A 16928-nucleotide genomic window follows, 5' to 3' on the forward strand; every position below is an offset into this window, starting at 1 on the left:
GAAAATAAGCTATAATATAAGTCGGCACTCTCAGGTTATTTGAACCTGAGGAGGAAGCCTCTTTATATACGCCTAAGTCAAACAGCTGTGCTATAATTATGTCTTGAAACTCTGAGTTGCCAAGTCCGCTTCCTTATCTTTGACTTCCCTTGAAAAGTGGAGCAGACTAAGTCAAGCCGCCTTGATTCTGTTTGATGCTTGCGAGAATGTCTGGACTTGCACACGCGTTCCATGGAGAAGGAGACCAGAGGCTCTGCATGTACAATACAGAAGCTCTACATGTACTATGCAGAGGTTCTGCATATACAATACAGAAGCTCTGCAAGTACTATGCAGAGGTTCTGCATATGCAGAGGCACTGCATGTACTATGTAGAGGCTCTGTGTCTGGAGTTGTATCTTTGCATCAAGCGCTTATGCTTTTTGGCGCATAACGCTTGATCGTCCACCGAGATTGTGCACAGACCCTATATATACGAAAGCTTCACTCTTTGAGTAAGAGCTCTGGTTCTTGACCTCTTCTACATTAGAGCTCTTAGTCCAGACCGCTTCAATAGACTAAATCCTATTGACTAGAGTAAGAGACTTCTCACTTACACTTTCACAAGATGGGGTCTAACAATCTCCCCCTTAGTGTAAATAAGGTAGGCTCTTACTTGAATTGAAAAACATAAGTCTAGTCGAAGCCAGAATTTAAAAGGAACCTCTGTTTTACATTATCTATCTAGAAAGTACAATACGATGAAATGAAAGTACATTGCTTGAAAGATAAAAACATGCTTACAAAAGAATGTCTAGATGTTTTGAAGCTTGATGAACCTCCTAAGAAGATCTCTAAACTCCAATAGGTTATGGATTGACCTTAGAATTAGTTTAGCTCTTTCCTTTGCTCCAGGGGTTGTATCTCTGCTTCTTATTAGATGATCTCTGATGTATCTTAAAGTAGCGTTTGAATACTTGAAGCGCTGGTATTCTTAAAAAAATATTAATTCTTACTTGTTCATTTTGGAAGACCACCCCTACCTCTGGTTCCCGCAAGACGGTCCATGAGGGAATGCTATTTATGCCTTGCAGATCTTCGTTTGGTGCAGTGATGGTCAATTGATCTACTCCCACGTCTAGAGCTAGTTGAAAGTCAAACTTGCATCTAAAGTCGAGAAGGTCCGTCATTGTCTGTCTTATCGCAGAGTTGGCCATAACATACTTGATTCCCTTGTCCTTCTTATGGTCCGTAAAGTAATACAGAGACTGAAGGTCCCTTGGATTCAGATTTATTTGGTCACAATCTGTGAATGTGTTAATCTGTCCACGAGACCTCTCCACTTGTTAGACCCCAACTTGTGAAAGTGTAAGTAAGAAGTATCTTGCTCTAGTCAAATATGACTTAGTCTATAGAAGCTGTCTGGCTAAGAGCTCTCATGCAGAGGATCGAGGACCAGAGCTCTTACTCAGAGTGAAGGTTCTTTTCAAACAGAGCCCGCGCTCCATCTCCGTGAACATTCAAGCCTTGTGCGCCAAAAAGCATAAGCGCTTGACTTAAAGCAATAACTCCAAGACCCAGAGCCTCTGCATAGTAAATGCAGAGCTTCTGCATATATAGAGCCTCTGCATAGTACATGCAGAGCTTTTGGCTACCTTCTTCACGGAACGCACGCGTGTTAGCTCAGACATTCTCGCATGCACCTAACAGATTTAAGGCGGCTTGACCAAGTCTGCTCCGCTATTCAAGGGAAGTCAAAGATAAGGATGCAGACTAGTCAACTCAGAATTCCACGCCTTTTTTATAGCATAGTTTGTTAGGCCTAGGCGTATATAAGGAGGCTTCCTCCTCAGGGTTAAAGTACCTGAAGGAGCCGACTTATACTATACGCAAATTCTTGTGAGATTACTTTTGTTCTTCAACTATTCATTATTTTCAATAAAAGCATTCGATTATTCAAAGTATTATTTACAACTTTACGTTTTTCTTTGAATATCTTGTTTAATCAATAGAAATATTTTGTTGTTCTTGATTCTTAATATATGCAAACAATATTTCTGCGAATTAAGAGTATCTGGGTTCCAACAATTGGTATCAGAGCCAGCTAATCAAATCAATTGATTAGTCGATCAATATCCGACTGGATAATACTCTTAATTTTCTTTTGATTATTGTTTTTAAAAGATTTATCACTCCTATTTTTTTAATCTTAAAAACGTTTGCTTTTGAGTAATATGGAAATCGTTTTTTCAGTCGATCTTCCTTGTCGTCAAAGTTCTTTTCTCAAAAATTTAAATTCAAAATGTCGTCTTCTCAATCATGGAACTCCATATATAGTGCCGGCTTCTTGACAAAACCTCTGACTCTCATCAGGAAAGAATATCCCCAATGGAAGATCCGGATGATTAACCTCTACGAGGGTCTTGACCTAGAATTGTATGAGTCAATCTTGAATGGCCCATACGTCCCTACTACCGTCATTCCTAGGATTTCTGCTGCTGGTGATACAGTTTGGGTACTCGCCTGGAGGTACCTGCCAAGCGAGTACCCAAACTTCATCGTGACTGGAACGATGAAGATAAACGACAAGTGGAAGTGGATCAAAAGGCCAAACGACTTTTGATCATGGCGCTTCCCAACGAAATATTCCAGTCACTTGACGCGTGCGACTCAGCGAAGGATTTATGGGATCAACTAGCCAACCAGTTGGAAGGGGGCATCAAGATGAAGAAGAATCGTCGTGCCCAATGCCTTAATGAATACAACAACTTCCAGGGACTCCCTGATGAGTCATTAGAACAGACTCATCATCACTTCAACATGCTGATCAACAAATGTCGCAAGTGTGACGTGATCAGAACTCAAAAGGAGAACAACATGCTCTTCTTGAAGAGATTGAACACTGAATGGGGTAATCTGATGATGTCCCTCCAAGCAAACCAGAATCTGGAGGAATGGACTCTGCATGATGTATATGGGACGCTGCAGGCACAAGAACAAGAGGTGAAGAAGGCGAAGGTCGCTCTGGGTGGACCTCTGGCTCTTGCCTCTGATTCAAAAGAGACAGGAACATGCCAGCCACACAGAGAACAGAGACCCAGAGAAGAAAGGAGGAAAGGAAAGAATGCTCTCATCTTAGAGAGTGATGATGATACAGACAGATCATCTAGCTCTGAAGACGTTGACATTAACGCCTTTGCGAAATCCTTGGCCCTGATCACCAAGGAATTCCAAAGGAAATTTGGAAAGAAGTCTTCGACAGAAGAGGAAGACAAAGCGACCGAAGCAGAGGGAAGTCTTTCGATGGAAGGAACCCTTTTATTCCCAACAAGAAGGAGGAAGAGCAGTCAGACTAGAAGAAGCAAGGCGTCCGATGCTTCAGATGTGGAAAGATGGGGCACTACTCCAAAGACTGCAGAGGCCCTCTTGTGAAAGATGAGCTATACTACAAAAATAAGTACAAGTACAATCGATCACAAAGGAATCTCATGGTAGAACAGGAGAATTGGGTCTCTGACTTCTGATCTGATGAAGAAGATCAAGCCAACTTCTATGGAATGGCTGTCGAGAATGAGTCTGGATCTGACTCCGACTCCCAAGTATGTTCTATCTCTGGTTACTCTCACTCTGACCTGGAAGAGAGCATCTCTGCTTTGACAAACGATTTCGTCAATCTACAACAAAAGCTCTCTCTAAAAATCTAAATGGAAATCCTTGGAAAAGGAAAAACTATTTTTTGAACGAGAGACAAAGCTACTGACTGTAGATAAACAAGATTTATCAGTGGAAAATGAAAAGCTTTTACAAACAAAATGATCCACTGAAACAAGTCTTAAAACAGAGTGCTTAGAATTAAAGCGGCTATAAAGAAAAAGGATACAGAGCTTATAGAAAAAGAGAGAGAGACATATTAAACCCTGAAGCCCTAAAAGACTATTTTCAAAAAGAAAGGGAGTTCCTACACCAGAGCTTACAAAGAAAAGAGCTCTTGATTAAGAAATATCAAGATGCTCAGCAGGTGTATGAAAAAGTTAACTCTCAACAGGATAAAGCAGGAATAGGTTATATAGACCTAGACCTCACCTGGAAGAGGAAAAACACTCTTGAATCCGTGTTTAGGTTAGGCGAAAAATAGAAACCAGATTTTTCTATTTTGCATACAGCCTCACCATTTAAAAGATGTAAGCTTGAAAGCGGAGCCAGAACCCCTAAGTTGAAATTCAAAAACATCTCTTACTCTTCAAAATGTGTTCCACAAGTTGATTTAAAATGCATACAGAAGACAAATGAGATTTTTTGTTTTGGCTCTACAAATCTTGAGCATCTTAAGACTGAAAGTGAGGTTGTCAGACCTGAACCAGATGAAATCAAGAGTTCATCCACAGGTAATTTTCTTAAAACTCGGAATTCGAAATTGATGGATGGCTCTACAGAAACGATAAGACAGGTCTACGAGCAAGACTTGCTTGAGGCCTTGAACTATCCTCCTAAAGGTCATACAGATTCTTCTGAGTGTAACTCCTCGGATATTTTTGAAAGTCCATTAAAAAAAAAGACGGACGAAGCTTGTAGCTCATGCATACGAGAACCTCAAGTTCTTAATGATACCTCTGTATCTCAACATTCACACAAGGATTTTCTTGACTCTGACTCTGAGTCAGAGGTGAACTCGTTTGAAGAGCAAGTTAAGACAGAGGTCGTTGCCAAAGAACCAGAGGTTGCAAAACCCCCTATTGAGAAAAAGATTCTCCTAGGTTCTGGTCGTGCAAGCATGACAACAAATGCTAAATCCGCTTCCAAGTTTGAGTACAGGGTAAAGAGTGCAAAATCAGTTTCTTCTGCTTCAAAGGGCTCAAATTCCAAATCTAAGCCAATTAAATTCACTTCGAAACAGAAGGGAAAATCCGCTACTTGCTCTAACATCAGTTCCTCTGTTTTAGAGAGGCCTCTGAAGGCCAAAGAAGTAGGGAAGAAGATGTCAGAGAAGACTCATTATGTGTTAAAACAATCAGATCTAGATAGGAAGTTTGCTAGAACTACCAATGCTAGGAATGATTGTAATAATTTATTTTTTAAAGCTAATAAATCATTTTGTCATTCAAAATGTTTTCATAATTGTGAATGTGTTTCTCTGTTGCTGAAATTAAAACAACACTTCTTTGATCCTAACTGTTTTCTCTCTGGGTCATCAAAGTCTAAATCTAAGAAAACCCAAAAGAGAAAGAAGGCTCCTAAAGCCAAATCTGTTAACTCAGGTCAAGAGACGAAGCCTCTTCCCAAGCTTAAAAAACAACCCTCTGTCCCTAATCATCCAGGACCCATTATGAAATGGGTACCTAAATCCTTATAATTTGTTTTGCAGAAGCCGCATGTGGACATTTGGTATCTTGACTCCGGATGCTCAAGACACATAACCGGCAATAAGAGGTTGCTCTCCTCATACAGAGAAAAGATTGGAGGAAAAGTAACCTTTGGGGATAATAAACAAGGAAAAATAAAGGGATACGGGGATCTACTACAAGGTAAGGTTTCTGTCTCTAAGTTTGCTTATGTCTCTGGACTCAAACATAATCTTTTGAGCATAAGTCAACTATGTGATTCTGGCTACAATGTCAAGTTCCAAAAGGAAGTTTGCTTCATTATGTCAGAATCAGGTCAGGAGTTGCTAAGAGCTAAGAGAAAAGGCAATCTGTAACTCATGAACTTTTCACCAAGAGACAACTCAGAGACGCTCTATCTCGTGTCTCGCAAGAGCGAAGAAGCTTGTCCCTGGCACCACAAGTTGTCTCATCTCAATTTCCAAAATATAGAGAAGCTTGTGAAGCATAATCTGGTTGACGGACTTCCTGCTATAAAGTTCGAAAAGGACCATCTATACTCTGCATGTGAAATGGGAAAGCTCAAAAGAGCATCCTATAAAACTAAGACAGATGTGTCCTGCATCAGACCTCTGCATATGCTTCATGTGGATCTTTGTGGTCCAATCTCTGTGCAGAGCTTGTCTGGTAAGAAGTATATCTTAGTCTTAATTGATGAATACTCACGATATACTTGGATTGAGTTTGTAAGGCATAAATCATATGTACCAGAGCTGTTAATCAAATTAATGACCAAGATTCAAGTACTTCTACAAAGAAGAATTAAGAAGCTGAGAAGTGATAATGGGACAAAATTCAAGAATGCCAAGATCGACGCGTACTTGGTCACACAGGGCATAACTCAGAACTTCTCTGTAGCAAGGACACCACAACAAAATGGTGTCGTAGAAAGAAAGAATATAACTCTGGTCGAAGCTGCATGCACCATGCTAGTTAGCTCTGGTCTGCCAACCCGTTTTTGGGCAGAAGCAATCTCTACTGCCTGTTTTATTCAAAATAGAGCAACGATGGTAAAGAGGTACATGAAGACGCCTTACGAACTAATTAATCAAAGAAAGCCTAATGTCAAATTTTTACATGTCTTTGATTGCAGATGCTTCATCCTAAATGATCGAGATCAACTTGGCAAATTCGATAAGAAGGCCGATGAAGGCAAGTTCCTTGGTTATTCAACAAAAGCCGAGGCATACAGAGTCTTCAATCAACAAACCAAGACGGTCATGGAAAGCATGAACGTCTCGTTCGACGATAAAGAACATTTGACTTCAGAGTACCTCAGCTCTGGACCCGATCTTAACCAACAGACTTCCAATTCTCAAATAAAGTCAAGGGAATTGGAACTCAGGCTCCTATTTGAAGACTTCTATGGTGACAAAGACATCTCTGTACGTGCACCAAGAGATGCATCTACGAGTGTAAGTGAAGGATCACAAACGACAAGCACATCTGACTCTGGTCCTTCACACATCTCTGCTTCCTCTGAAGATCATATCAATCCACAACTAGAGCAAACAAGCTCTGAATCAGAGCCCAGTCACGTAGAACCAGAGCATCATACCTCTGGCTCTGCACCTGGTTCCTCTGTGCCATCATCCAAGAGGGAGCAAGCAGAGCCTTCTTCACCATCAACGAGCTTACTGCCAAACATGCCCATGGAACATGATCAAACGTCCCCCACTTCTCTATCTGTCCCAAGAACAAAATGGACAAAGAATCATCCTCTTCACCAGATCATTGGTGAACCTTCAAGTGGCATAAAGACACGGGCTGCCACAGCTAATGAATGTTTATTCGTAAACTTCCTTAGCATGGTAGAGCCTAAGAAAGTACATGAAGCCCTACAAGATCCTAGTTGGGTCGATGCCATGCAAGAAGAGCTCCAACAATTCGAGAGAAATAAGGTATGGACTCTTGTTTCTTTAGGGTGCATTTGGTACGCAGACAGGACAGGATAGGACAGGACAACTGTTCAGCGTTTGGTAAGACATGACAGGACCGGACAGAACATGTTAAAATAACCAATTTACCCCTAGTGAGCTGTTTAGTATTTTTTTTCACTAAATAATCGAAACAAATCAATTGAAAACAACAATCGATCTAAACAACAAACATAAATCAGTAGCAAAATCGATTGAAAACAACAATCGATACAAACAGCAAATCGATACAAAATCAATACAAAACAGCAATCGATACAGCAATCGAGTAGAAATAGCAAACAGATGCAAAATCGATACAAACAGCAATCAATACAAAATCAATACAAAACATCAATCGAAATAGCAATCGATACAACAATCAAATAGAAACAGCAAACAGATGCAAAATCGATACAAACAGCAATCGATACAAACAACAATCGATACAAAATCAATACAAAACAGCAAACAAAATGCAAAATACAAAACAACAATCGAAACAACAATCGATACAGCCATCGAGTAGAAACAGCAAACAGATGCAAAATCGATACAAAGCAGCAATCGATACAAACAGCAAACAAAATGCAAAATCGAGTAGAAACAGCAATTGTTACTGTCAAGTAGAAACAACAAACATATATACTGTCGAGTTCTTCTATGACTTTTCCTAAATCGAGTATAAACAACAAACAGATGCAAAATCGATTGGAACAGCAATCGATATTGTCGAGTTCTTCTAAATCGATTATGTCCAGAACCAGCAATCGATACTGTTGAGCGGACTATGAAGGAGGGGAGAGATCGATTACCTGAGAGTATAAAAAAAGGAGACGGTGGAAGTGATGGAGGAGAGGATAGACCGATTGATGAAGGAGACGGTGGAAGCGATGGAGGCGACACTGTAAAGGGGAAGAAGGGCACAGTATGCGTATCAGGTTTTTGAGGGTAAAGTGGTAAATTTTTTCTTGTTCTATTTAGTTCCAGGGGGTAAGGGTGGACTACCGTGTCCCACCCTTGTTCTAGTTAGTTCTAGTTAGTCCCACATAAAGCCACACCAAACATAGGACAATTGTGTTATGTCCTGTCCTGTCCCACCCTGTCCAACGTACAAAACACACCCTTACCAAAGGAGAAAATTGCAATTGGTTGTAAATGGGTTTTCAAGAACAAGAAGGATGAGGATGAGATCATGGTAAGAAATAAAGCTAGGCTCGTAGCAAAAGGCTATTGCCAGGAAGAAGGCATAGACTATGATGAGACCTTTGCACTAGTAGCAAGGCTAGAAGCTATACGCTTGTTCTTAGCCTTCTCTGCACATAAAGGATTCGGAGTCTATCAAATGGACGTAAAGTCAACCTTCTTGATTGGTAAGCTAAAGAAGGAAGTCTACGTTCAACAACCTCCGGGGTTTGAAAGCTCCACACATCCAGAGTATGTCTATTTCTTAGACAAAGCTCTGTATGGACTTAATCAAGCACCTCGAGCCTGGTATGAACGTCTCTCGTCTCTCTTCTTATCTAATGGTTTTGAAAAATGTAAAATCGATACAACTTTGTTTATTAAGAGGTATAAAGGTGAGATGCTCTTAGTACAGATATATGTGGACGACATCATCTTTGGTTTAACGAACCAGAGGCATTGTGATAAGTTCTCTGCATTAATGAAGAGCGAGTTTGAAATGAGCATGATGGGAGAATTGACCTTCTTCCTCGGTTGCATGTAAAACAGAGGGAGGATGGTATCTTCATTAGCCAAGCTAAGTATGTCTCCGACATATTAAAGAAGTACCAACTCCATAACTCTTCAACCATGAGAACACCAATCGCTATGGGTACTAAGCTTGACACAGATCCATCTGGAAAACCGGTGGATGTTAAGACGTACCGTGGAATGATTGGATCACTACTATACCTCACGGCTAGTAGACCGGACATCATGTTTGCGACATGTCTCTGTGCCTGTTTTCAAGCAAATCCAAAGGAATCTCACCTTTCGGCTGTAAAAAGAATCTTTAGATACCATAAAGAGACTCAATTTTTAGGTCTTTGGTATCCATAGCATTCTGGTTTCGATCTTATTGCGTACATAGATTCTGATCATGCAGGTTGTAAACTTGATCGAAAGAGTACATCAGAGAGCTGCCAATTACTTGGGGACAAGCTCATAAGCTGGACCTCGAAGAAATAGAACTACGTCTCTACTTCCACGGCTGAAGTAGAGTATGTAGCTGCAGCCAGTTGCTGTTCCCAAGTGATATGGATGAAGACTCAATTGAAAGACTATGGCATAGAGTTTGAGAAGATTCCAATTCTGTGTGACTCAGAAAGTGCTATCGCAATCACAGCCAACCCTGTGCAACACTAAAAAACAAAGCACATCGATGTTCAATACCATTTCATCAAGGACCATGTAGAGAAAGGTACGATTGAAATGTTCTTTGTAAGTACAGATTTACAACTTGTTGACATTTTTACAAAAACTCTTGATGAAAAGAGATTTAATTTTCATGTTAGCAAGTTGGGTATGCTAAATCTTTCAAACTAAACCAGAGCCTCTGTATGCACAATACAAAGCCTCTACATCCCTTTCTGCGTACTTCTGTTTTATTGTTTATTTGTATTGATCCATGAGACAGAGCCTCTGCATAGTACATGCACAGCCTCTTACTCATTGTCCTAGATGTTTTGTAATACAGAGCCTCTGTACAGTACATACAGAGCCTCTGTACCTTGATTATTATGCATATGCTCTACTTATCACAAATGATCCAAGCATAGTTCAAGGGGGAGCAGATAGGCAGAACTCAAGTCAAGGGGGAGCATGAAATCATGTCACGCAAAACCTCTGTATGTACTATACAGAGCCTTTGCTTCAAAACTTCTCTATGATTATAGGACAGAGCCTCTGCCTTTAAACATAACAAGTTTTCTACAGAGGACCTGTATAGTCCAATCATGAGTCTCTGTATGAAATCCTAAGGTATGTTGCTCTTATGCATGTAGTACTATGGTTCTCCTCAGAATCTCTACTTATCACTAACCAGAGTATTTACACTTGAATTTTTTTGTGTCTTTCAAAAAATATTATTTTATTAAGAAGGCGTAAGGTTTCTTTCATTTTTTTAATAAAAGTTGTTACCTTCATCAAGCGTCACCGCCTGTGAGCTTATCTTTTCAAATGTGGGAGGCGCCATTTGCAGCTGGCACTCCATGTGGAGCGGCCCCACAGGTTGTGAGAAAACCAGTTCAGTTTTTTACCTGACGTTTGGGGGGCTAAAACACTCAATTGTTTTATTTTATCCTATTTAAACAAATCTTTACCCCCAAATTAATCTTTTACGCTTACAAAAATTCTCAAGAACTCCCGTCGTCTTCAACCTTCAACCGCCATTGCCACAACTTGAAGCTCTCAAACCAGTGCTAAAAAATCGATTCAATCTTCAACCGATCATCCTGTTTGACAAGTAAGTACCACAAATCCTTTCCTTCATCCTATTTCTCGATTCAAGAACTATTTCTTGAAACCCTAAAATTATGTCATGTCCTTCCAAACCCAAAACCTGCAACCATGTCCTCCTCAGAATCTGGAAACTCCCAAACTCATACCACAACCCACAAAACCATGGAAGATACCAGTCAAAACCTAGTTCCTCTTCCTAACAAACCAAATAACCATGCCCTAAACCTCCAACTTGAAAACTTCGACACCAAATACCATCCCATCATCAATATCCTCCAAAACCACTTCTTAAACCCAACCTTGACCAACACGGATGACTTGGTTCCTGAAAGATACATACAAGAATACTGGTAATCGTGTGCCGTTACTGAATCTCAAAGAGGAATCGTAGGAGATTTCTTCATCTCTGCAACACAGGAATTCGTCACAGTTCGAATTTCAAGGTCTATGTTTTCATGGGTTCTTGAAATCCCAATGAAAACTGACCTAGGGCTTTCTAAGTACGCCCCTCTCCCATCCGGGGACGAAATTGTAGCCTTTTTTAAGTTCTTGGGGTACAACAAGGCCATTCAATACCCGTCACAGTATCATCGTCAATACCTACACCGATGTGGAATACACTTTTCACATTGGTCAACCGCTCGCTGACAGGGAAGAAAGGGAGCCTCAACATGTGCTCCACGAGCGTACTTCAAATCGTCTACGATATTTTCTTCGACTTATCTCTCGACTACTTCTTGATACTCTACACAGAGTTCAAGGCAGCCGTGGCCAAGAAGTGTCAAGAAATGGCCGAAGGAAGATAGCTGTCGTCTCTGTTATTTCCCCGATTCTTGGGTCTTCTCCTAAGACCAGCTCTTGACGACAACAATATTGATGTGGGTCGTCTACCTCCTCACAAGGTAAACGTGCTCTCTTAATACAGACCAACAATGAACAAGGAGGGTTATGAAGTAGAGAGGCCTATTCCAAAGAGGCTCATGAGCTATATGAAGTCCAAGGAGATTAGAAGAGCGTACAGACGTATATGCAGACACTAGGACCAGTGTCTCGAACCCCGTTACGCATAGGAACAACCGAGGAAGAAGAGATAACTGAGGACACATCAATGCCTCAAGCAGAGGGAGAAATGGTGAGAGCAAGAGAAGAGAGAATGAGAGCTGAGGAAGAAAGAAAACGAGAGGAGGCAAGGAAAAAGAAAGCTGAGAGGGAGAAGAAGAAAACGGAGGCAGAATGAGCAGAGCAAGAAAGAGTAGCTGAGCTTGCTCGTACAAGAGCAGAGGAGGAGCGAGCAGAAAAGGCTCGCCAAGCAGAAATCGCTCGAGTGAGGGAAGAGGCCAGACTCAGAGCAGAAGAAGAGGCTCGTTAAATCTTGGCTCACTCCTCTAGTCCAAACCAAGGGGATGACCAAGAGCACAATGACGATGTTGCAAGGTCTTACACAAGCAAGGAAAGTGAAGAAGAGGAGGAAGAGATTAAAGAAGAAGATAGTGAGAAAGAAAAAGAAAGTGAGGGAGAAGAATAAGAGAACGAGGAAGAAGAAGAGGAAGAAAAGGGAGGAGGTGCAGCAGTTGCTCTGCCTAAGGGCGGGACAGAGCAGCCTAGGCTAAATAGACACATCAGATTTACCTACCCAACTCCCAATGCAAACACATTATCTGACTCCGGTGGTCGAGACACAGAGATCATTGAAACAGAGGTGCACACCTCGAACCCTCGCTAGCCTATCCAACCAGAGGTTGCATCTGCCTCTAGTTATATTAGGTAAAGGGAAGCCTCGCCACAGGGAACGCCCTCTCAAAAGGGTGCAACCTTTGAAAACATAAGTGATATGTCACAACATATCACGCCACAATCCTATACAGAGGAATTTGTTTCCTCTACACGTATAGACTCCCAACCTTGTTCAGAGCAAGGAATAGGTTCACCAGACTTTGAGACTCTCGACCAGTCTTTTAGTCCACTCATGCAGAGCCCTCTGGCTGGCTCTGAACCAGCCTTAGGTCCTCTCCCTGACAAAACAGAGGTAGTGAATTATCCTCAAGGAGAACCACGAGGATCCTCTGGAAGTCCTTCCTCGACTAACGTCAATCAAGTCACGAATGAAGGCGTCCCTGGAACTGGGACTCAATCTGGCCCATGTGTTGAGCCAGAGGTTACACCATCTGCATATGTCACTAGAAAAAGAGTTCCATTTCCTTTTCACCTCTATGCGATGCTCCTTTGAAGAGCAAAAACTCATCATGGCCCGTGTAGAGTCGTCACCTTCTACACCTGCTCTGGATGAGATACGAGCATCCTAGGCAGTACTAAGAGCTGAGTCTACGACAAATGCTTCTCGTATCAATACTCTCATGGAATTGATGACAACCAATACAGAAACATTACAACAGGTCGTTGCATCTCTACAGAGGGTTGAAGCGTCTACATCTCTCAACAACCAGGCCCTCATACCTCTGAATGTACCTATGGACTATGTCACACAGAGCGCCATGAATGCTCTGGGTGATAGGCTCTTACAGAAGGTGGCAGACTTCACTACGGATTTCAATAGCAAAGCCACAAAAGCAGCAAAGGACATCAACGACACTCTTGCCCGATTCAACTACCGTTCAGACGATGAAGTGCGAAGGGTTGCCGTTTCAGTCGACGAACTCCTCAAGACCATCGAGGAGGTGATCAAATCAATGTCTCAAGCAGCAGATGAAAGGCCAAAGCGACAAAGAGATCTATCTATTTGTGCAGAATCATCAAAGAGGAGGTGACTTGACGATGATGAGGATCCAGACGAGTCTCGTCCTCAAAATCGTTAAGAGGGAGAGAACTTTCCTACAGCCATCCCAAGCACAACACCTATGGCTGCCCCCTCTACACCAAAGTCCTCTGCCCCATGCCAACAAACTCAAAATCCATCAAGGCAGAGTAGACAAAGCCAACCAGCGCCAGACAACGTAGAGGCGCTTCACAAAGGGAAAATGCCCATGGCATCAGAGGTAGAGCCAGCCGAGCCACAAAAGACTACAGAAGTGATAGATCTTCTATCTCTCTATGGATCAGATGATTCAGACATGGCTCTGTCCTCTTCAACTGAGTACGATATGGAATGGCTGCTCTTTCAACAACAGCACAACAAGAAGAAGAGGTGGTCACTGTGAATGTTGCTGATCTGTCATTCATGCACATTTCGGCTACTATACCTCTAGAAGAAGTAACCGTTGTTGCTCATCCACCACATCCAAAAATCCACAGAGCTAGGGTCCCTGCTCAAGGGACCAAGGTTGCCACTCCAGCGATGAGGCAATAACCTATCAATCCAAACAGAGCAGACTCAGAAGGCACAATCAGCGGGCAAAAATGTAAGCATCCATTTGATCGTGTCCAGAGGATCAAAACAAATATGGATGCCATGTTCAAGCCAATACCCCTCGACAAACCCATCATGGACAAGGCAGACAGCAAGGAGATTTACCAGTTCCTCTACAATCTAAGAGAAGAGACACCAGTCCAGAAGATCAATCTCCATCCTATGGTTCAACAGCACATCAGGCAGAGATTCCTCGATCGCTATACTCAACCAATTACTGCAGTCCACTTTGCTGATGGAATAAAACAAGTCTTGGACATAAAGAAGCGCACCTTTGCACATAATTAGATAGTGTTCTACGAGTACACAGTGGAGAGGACTCACGAACGAATATGTAGGTTCACAGACTGTGACCTCATTAATCTAAATCTGTGGGATCTTCTTCATCTGTTCTACTTTACAGATCGTAAGAAGGACAAGGGAGTGAAGTTTGTTGTTGCCAACTCTGCTATTCGCCAAACAATGATAGATCTGCTCGACTTCAGAAGCAGGTTCGACTTCCAACTAGCTCTGGATCTAGAAGTGGATCAACTGACAGTGGCTGCTCTAAATGAAGAATTACACGGCATCAGCAGCATCCCCTCCTGGACGGTTTTGGTGGAACCAGAAGTGGGATTGGTTTTTCGAAACGAGCATAAACAGAAGATCTTCTTTCGAGACAACCAGAATTATAAGTACTCCAACTGTAGTATGTGCTACATACGAGACAATCTAGTCAGGAGCAGAGACAACTCCCCTGGAGCCAAGAAGCGAGCCAAGATTATCCTAAGGTCGATACGAAACATGCTTGAGTTTCATGAACTTCTTAGGAAGTTCATTAGACTTCAAAGAGCTTAGACCTTCTATCTTTTGTAAGTACTTTTCTGTTTTTAAATCGATGTAATTTCCATTTTCCATTCGTATTGTACTTCACTAGATAGTTAATGTAAACCAAAGGTTCTTTTTAACCTCTCTCTTCGATTAGACTTTTGTTTTGTAAATCAAGTAAGAGTCCTTCTTATTTACACTTATGGGGAGATTGTTAGACCCCAGCTTGTGAAAGTGCAAGTAAGAAGTATCTTACTCTAGTCAAATAAGACTTAGTCTATAGAAGTTGTCTGGCTAAGAGCTCTCATGCAGAGGATCGAGGACCAGAGCTTTTACTCCGAGTGAAGGTTCCTTTCAAACAGAGCCCACGCTTCATCTCCATGAACGTTCAAGCCTTGTGCGCCATAAAGCATAAGGCTTGACTTAAAACAACAACTCCAAGACCCAGAGCCTCTACATAGTACATAAAGCCTCTGCATAGTACATGCAGAGCTTCTGTATATTCATGCAGAGCTTCTGGCTACCTTCTTCACGGAACGTGCACGTGTTAGCCCAAACATTCTTGCATGCGCCTAACATATTTAAGGCGGTTTGACCAAGTCTACTCCGTTATTCAAGGAAAGTCAAAGATAAGGATGCAGACTAGTCAGCTCAAAGTTCCACGCCTTTTTTATAGCATAGTTTGTTAGGTCTAGGAGTATATAAGGAGGCTTCCTCCTCAGGTTCAAAGTTACGTGAAGGAGTCGACTTATACTATACGCAAATTCATGTGAGATTACTTTTGTTCTTCAACTATTCATTATTTTCAATGAAAGCATTCGGTTATTCAAAGTATTATTTACTGGTTTACTTTTTTCTTTGAATATCTTGTTTAATCAATAGAAATACTTTGTTTTTCTTGATTCTTTTTTTATGCAAACAATATTTCTGCGAATTAAGAGTATCTGGGTTCCAACACCACTGTATACTCATGGAAGATAATCTGATTGTGCGCGAAGGTTCTTTTCTTAATATCGAGGATTTGCCTGATGCCATTGACAAAATGGATTGCAGAGACTGGCTGTTTATAGCGATGCAAGAACCTCTGCCTGATGTTCTCTTGGGCCGTTGGATGGAGCTTGATCTTGCTGACCGGTGTCTCATATCTTATGCTATAAAGAAACTGGTAGATATCTTCACTATCTGCCTTGTCCTTGATTGACTTGTCTGGGGGTGTTGGCTTCATCATTGCATCCATATTGTCCTTGATCTTTTGAACTATATCAGAGGGACGTTTGGTGCTCCAGGCCTGCTGATTGTGCCTTCTTCTGCTCTTGTTGGATTGACATAAACCCTCTGCCTCATTGTTGGAGTGACTACTCTGGTCCCTTAAGCAGGGACCCTAGCTCTGTGCGTATTTCTTGGTGGTGGAGGAGCAGTTACTGTGACACCTTCAAGAGAAACAGCAACAGGAATGCCCGTGAGTGATGGATCGGCTACATTCACTGCTACCACCTCTTCTTCTTCTTGCCCTCTTGTTGATGGAGCAGCAATGTCTATGGCATACTCTATAGAAAAAGACAGAGGTTCTTCTGACTCAGGGGAAGATATGTAAACAGATAAGAGCTGGATCACGTCTTCATCCTTTTGTTGTCCTTCTGGCTGGGCATGGGATGCCATGGGCATCTTTCCTTTTTTTAACGCATCTGCATGCGCTTGCTCTGTCTATGTTCTCTGCCTTGAGGATTCTGGCACTGGCTGGCTTGGGGTAGAGGTAGATGGAGTAGAGGGAGCAGCCCTTGGTGTGATACTAGGAGTGGGGGTGGACTGGTTCTCCCCTCTTGACGATTTTGAGGGCCAAACAGGTCTGGGTCCTTATCATCGTCAAGCCTCATTCGCTTCGACGTTGCGGCACATGGAGTTGGCTCCATTCTCCTCTCTGGCCTTTGCTCTTCTGCTTGGGGCATGGATTTGATTTTTGCCTCAAAGAGTTTGAGGATCTCTTCTGTGGAGTCCCCAACTCTTTGAATCTCCATGTAT

Source organism: Cynara cardunculus, assembly GCF_001531365.2.
Source record: "Cynara cardunculus var. scolymus isolate 2C chromosome LG 1, CcrdV1, whole genome shotgun sequence".
In the NCBI taxonomy this organism is placed as follows: domain Eukaryota; kingdom Viridiplantae; phylum Streptophyta; class Magnoliopsida; order Asterales; family Asteraceae; genus Cynara; species Cynara cardunculus.